The sequence below is a fragment of the Arachis stenosperma genome, chromosome 9 (assembly GCF_014773155.1).
Source record: "Arachis stenosperma cultivar V10309 chromosome 9, arast.V10309.gnm1.PFL2, whole genome shotgun sequence".
NCBI classification, from domain to species: domain Eukaryota; kingdom Viridiplantae; phylum Streptophyta; class Magnoliopsida; order Fabales; family Fabaceae; genus Arachis; species Arachis stenosperma.
Window position 1 is genome coordinate 112,880,121 of NC_080385.1, and position 5,996 is coordinate 112,886,116.

Sequence of the window (5,996 nt, forward strand, 5' to 3'; positions counted from 1 at the left end):
AAAGTCCAGAAATGTGAATTTATCATAAAAACTAATGAAAACATCCCTAAAAGTAGCTTGAACTTACTAAAAACTACCTAAAAACAATGCCAAAAAGCATATAAATTATCCGCTCATCACAACACCAAACTTAAATTGTTGCTTGTCCCCAAGCAACTGAAAATCAAATAGGATAAAAAGAAGAGAATATACTATAAATTCCAGAATATCAATGAATATTAATTATAATTAGATGAGCGGGACTTGTAGCTTTTTGCTTCTGAACAATTTTGGCATCTCACTTTTTCCTTTGAAGTTCTGAATGATTGGCTTCTCTAGGAACTTAGAATTTTGGATAGTGTTATTGACTTTCCTGGTTAAGCATGTTGATTCTTGAACACAGCTACTTATGAGTCTTGGCTGTGGCCCTAAGCATTTTGTTTTCCAGTATTACCACCGGATACATAAATGCCACAGACACATAACTGGGTGAACCTTTTTAGATTGTCACTCAGCTTTGCTAGAGTCCCCAGTTAGAGGTGTCCAGAGCTCTTAAGCACACTCTTTTTGCTTTGGATCACGACTTTAACTACTCAGTCTCAAGCTTTTCACTTGGACCATCATGACACAAGCACATGGTTAGGGACAGCTTGATTTAGCCGCTTAGGCCTGGATTTTATTTCCTTGGGCCCTCCTATCCATTGATGCTCAAAGCCTTGGATCCTTTTTACCCTTGCCTTTTGGTTTTAAGGGCTATTGGTTTTTTCTGCTTTCTTTTTCTTTTTCTTTCTATTTTTTTTCGCAAGCTTTCTTTTTCACTACTTTTTCTTGCTTCAAGAATCAATTTCATGATTTTTCAGATCATCAATAACATTTCTCTTTGTTTATCATTCTTTCAAGAGCCAACAATTTTAACATTCATAAACAACAAGATCAAAAGATATATGCTCTGTTCAATCATTCATTTAGAAAACAAAAGTATTGTCACCACATCAATATAATTAAACTATATTCAAGGATAAATTCGAAATTCATGTACTTCTTGTTCTTTTGAATTAAAACATTTTTCATTTAAGAGAGGTGAAGGATTAATGGATTTTATTCATAGCTTTAAGGCATGGTTACATACTAATGATCATGAAGTAAAGACACAAAACATAGATAAACACAACATTAAAAACCGAAAACAGAAAGAAATAAAGAACAAGGAATGAATCCACCTTTAGTGGCGTCTTCTTCTTGAAGGACCAATGATGTTCTTAAGCTCTTCTATGTCCCTTCCTTGCCTTTGTTGCTCCTCCCTCATTGCCCTTTGGTCTTCTCTTATTTCTTGGAGAATGATGGAGTGCTCATGATGTTCCACCCTTAATTGTTCCACATTGTGGCTCAAATCTTCTAATGAAGTGTTGAGTTGTTCCCAATAGTTGTTGGGAGGAAAGTGCATCCCTTGAGGCATCTCAGGGATTTCTTGATGATGAGCTTCCTCATTCATCTCTTGAGAACCGTGAAGGGTCTCTCTTGCTTGCTCCATCCTTTTCTTGGTGATGGGCTTGTCCTCTTCAATGGAGATGTCTCCTTCTATGATAACTCCAGCTGAGTAACATAGATGGCAAATAAGGTGAGGAAAAGCTAGCCGTGCCATGGGTGAGGGCTTGTCGGCTATTTTGTAGATTTCATTGGAGATGACCTCATGAACTTCTACTTCCTCTCCAATCATGATGCCATGAATCATGATGGCCCGATCCACAGTAACTTCAGATCGGTTGCTAGTGGGAATGATGGAGCGTTGAATGAACTCCAACCATCCTCTAGCTATAGGCTTGAGATCCAGTCTTCTTAGTTGGACTGGCTTGCCTTTGGAGTCTCTCTTCCATTGAGCTCCTTCCACACAAATGTCCATAAGGACTTGGTCCAACCTTTGATTAAAGTTGACCCTTTTAGTGTAGGGGTGTTCATCTCCTTGCATCATGGGCAAGTGGAATGCCAACCTGACATTTTCCGGACTAAAATCCAAGTATTTCCCCCGAACCATTGTGAGATAATTCTTTGGACTCGGGTTCATACTTTGATCATGGTTCCTAGTGATCCATGCATTGGCATAGAACTCTTGAACCATTAAGATTCCGACTTGTTGCATGGGGTTGGTTAGGACTTCCCAACCTCTTCTTCGGATTTCATGTCGGATCTCCGGATACTCATTTTTCTTGAGCTTGAAAGGGACCTCAGGGATCACCTTCTTCTTTGCCACAACATCATAGAAGTGGTCTTGATGGCTCTTGGAGATGAATCTTTCCATCTCCCATGACTCGGAGGTGGAAGCTTTTGTCTTCCCTTTTCCTTTTCTAGAGGATACTCCGGCCTTAGGTGCCATTGATGGTAATGGAAAAACAAAAAGCTTATGCTTTTGCCACACCAAACTTAAAATATTGCTCACCCTCGAGCAAGAGAAGAAAGAAGAGAAGAAGAAGAAGAAGAAAATATGGTGGAGAGGGAGAGAGGTAGGTTCGGCTAAGTGGGATAAGAGGGGTTTGTGTTGTGTGAAAAAGAAGTAGAATGGAAAGGTATTTATAGGGAGAGGGGGTAGTGTGTATTCGGCCATGTAGGGTGGGAAAATGTTTTTGAATTTTTGAAGGTAGGTGGGGTTTATGGGGAAGAGTGGATGGATGTGAGTGGTGAAGGGGATAATTGGGAAGAGGAATTGAGGTGATTGGTGAAGAGTTTTGGGAAGTGTGACATGGGGAAGAGTAATCACAAAAACTAGGATTAGGAGGTAAGGTGGGAATATGGTAGGTGGGGATCCTGTGGGGTCCACAGATCCTGAAGTGATCCTGTGGGGTCCACAGGTCCTGAAGTGTCAAGAAATTCTATCCCTGCACCAAATAGGCATGTAAAATGCCTTTGCACACCATTCTGGCGTTTAAACGCCCATTGGTGCACATTCTGGGCGTTCAACGCCAATGTAAAGCATGTTTCTGGCGTTGAACGCCAGTTTCATGCTTGTTACTGGTGTTCAGCGCCAGCTTTTCTTCTCTGGGCACATTCCTGGCGTTCAGCGCCAGAATGTTGCTTGTTTCTGGAGTTCAGCGCCAGAATGATGCTCTGTTCTGGCATTGAACGCCAGCCAGATGCATCTTACTGGCGTTGAACGCCAGCCTGTGCGTTCTCTAGGGTGCGAATTTTTTTCTGCTGTTTTTTTGACTCTGTTTTTAATTTTTATGATTTTTTTCGCGACTCCTCATGATCATGTACCTAATAAAACACAAAATAACAATAATATAGAATAAAATAAAAATTAGATAAATAAAATTGGGTTGCCTCCCAACAAGCGCTTCTTTAATGTCAATAGCTTGATAGTGGCTCTCATGGAGCCACAAGGTGATCAGGTCAATGTTGTGTAGTCCCAACACCAAACTTAGAGTTTGGATATGGGGTCTTAATACCAAACTTAGAGTTTGGTTGTGGCCTCACAACACCAAACTTAGAGTTTGACTGTGTGGGCTCTTCTTGACTCTAAACTGAGAGAAGCTCTTCATGCTTACTCTCTTTTGTCACAGAGGGATGGCCATGTGCCTTAAACACAAGGTAGTCCCCATTTAATTGAAGGACTAATTCACCTCTGTTGACATCTATCACAGCTCCTGCTGTGGCTAGGAAAGGTCTTCCAAGGATGATGCATTCATCCTCTTCCTTCCTAGTGTCTAAGATTATGAAATCAGCAGGGATGTAAAGGCCTTCAACCTTTACTAGCACGTCCTCTACTAATCCATAAGCTTGTCTCAATGACTTGTCTGCCAATTGTAATGAGAACAAGGCAGGTTGTACCTCAATGATCCCCAGCTTCTCCATTACAGAGAGTGGCATAAGATTTATCCCTGACCCCAGATCACACAGAGCTTTTTCAAAGGTCATGGTGCCTAAGGTACAAGGTATCAAAAACTTGCCAGGATCTTGTCTCTTTTGAGGTAGAATTTACTGAATCCAGGTATCTAGTTCACTAATGAGCAAGGGAGGTTCACTTTCCCAAGTCTCATTATCAAACAGCTTGGCATTTAGCTTCATGATAGCTCCTAAGTATTGAGCAATTTGCTCTCCAGTCACATCTTCATCCTCTTCAGAGGAAGAATAGTCTTCAGAGCTCATGAATGGCAGATGAAGATTTAATGGAATCTCTATGGTCTCTATATGAGCCTCAAATTCCTTTGGATCCTTAATAGGAAACTCCTTCTTGCTTGAGGGATGTCCCAGGAGGTCTTTCTCACTAGGATTTTCGTCCTCCTCCTCCCTTGTACATTTGGCCACATTGATCACATCAATGGCTTTGCACTCTCCTTTTGGATTCTCTTCTGTATTGCTTGAGAGAATACTGGGAGGAGTTTCAATGACTTTCTTACTCAGCTGGCCCACTTGTGCCTCCAGATTTCTAATGGAGGATCTTGTTTCACTCATGAAACTGAAAGTGGCCTTTGACAGATCAGAGACTAAATTGGCTAAATTAGAGGTGTTTTGCTCAGAATTCTCTGTCTGTTGCTGAGAAGATGATGGATATGGCTTGCTATTGTTCAGCCTGTTGCGTCCACCATTGTTAAAGCCTTTGTTGAGGCTTTTGTTGATCCTTCCATGAGAAATTTGGATGATTTCTCCATGATGAGTTATAGGTGTTTCCATAAGGTTCACCCATGTAATTAACCTCTACCATGGCAGGATTCTCAGGATCATAAGCTTCTTCAGAAGCTGCCTCTCTAGTACTGTTGGATGCATGTTGCCATCCATTCAGATTTTGAGAGATCATGTTGACCTGTTGAGTCAACACTTTGTTCTGAGCCAATATGGCATTCAGAGCATCAATTTCAAGAACTCCTTTCTTCTGAGGTATCCCATTATTCACGGAATTCCTCTCAGAAGTGTACATGAATTGGTTGTTTGCAACCATATCAATGAGTTCTTGAGCCTCTTCAGGCGTTTTCTTCAGGTGAATAGATTCACCTGCAGAATGGTCCAATGACATTTTTGAAAATTTAGATAGACCATAATAGAATATATCTAATATGGTCCATTCTGAAAACATGTCAGATGGACATCTTTTGGTCTGTTGCTTGTATCTTTCCCAAGCTTCATAGAGGGATTCACCATCTTTTTGTTTGAAGGTTTGAACATCCACTCTCATCTTGCTCAGCTTTTGAGGAGGAAAGAATTTATCCAAGAAGGCTGTGACCAGCTTATCCCAAGAGTCCAGGCTATCCTTAGGTTGTGAATCCAACCATATTCTAGCTCTGTCTCTTACAGCAAAAGGGAAAAGCATGAGTCTGTAGACTTCAGGATCAACTCCATTCATCTTTACAGTCTCACAGATCTGCAAGAACTCAGTTAAAAACTGATAAGGATCTTCAGATGGAAGTCCATAAAATTTGCAATTTTGTTGCATTAAGGCAACTAGCTGAGGTTTCAGCTCAAAGTTGTTGGCTCCAATGGCAGGAATGGAGATGCTTCTTCCATCAAACTTGGACGTTGGCTTTGTGAAGTCACCAAGCATTCTCCTTGCATTATTATTATTTTCGGCTACCATCTCCTTCTCTTGTTTGAAAATTTCTGAAAGGTTGTTTCTAGATTGTTGTAACTTAGCTTCTCTTAATTTTCTCTTCAGGGTCCTTTCAGGTTCTGGATCAATTTCAACAAGAGTGCCTTTATCCTTGTTCCTGCTCATATGAAAGAGAAGAAAACAAGAAAAGAAAGAGGAATCCTCTATGTCACAGTATAGAGATTCCTTTATGTTAGTAGAAAAAGAGAGGGGGGAAGAGTGAAGAAGAATTCGGATATTTAGATGAAGAGAGGTGAAGAGAAGTGTTAGTAATTAAATAATTAAATAGAAGAAGAAAAGAAAAGAGAAATTTCGAAAATAATTTTGAAAAAGGGTTTAGTAACTTTTGAAAATTAAAGATAAAATATAATTGAAATTAAAATTTGAAACAGTTAATTAATTAAAAATAATTTTTGAAAAAGAAAGAGGTATTTTCGAAAAT

At 39.9% G+C, this 5,996-nt stretch overlaps 1 non-coding gene across 1 annotated transcript; it reads left to right on the forward strand.

Annotated features, from left to right (window-relative positions):
* Nucleotides 1-5,037: 5,037 nt before the first annotated feature.
* LOC130953028 (small nucleolar RNA R71) lies at nt 5,038-5,146 on the forward strand. The gene has a single exon (XR_009075202.1). It is a non-coding gene; the product is annotated as a small nucleolar RNA R71 (small nucleolar RNA).
* The last annotated feature ends 850 nt before the right edge of the window (nt 5,147-5,996 follow it).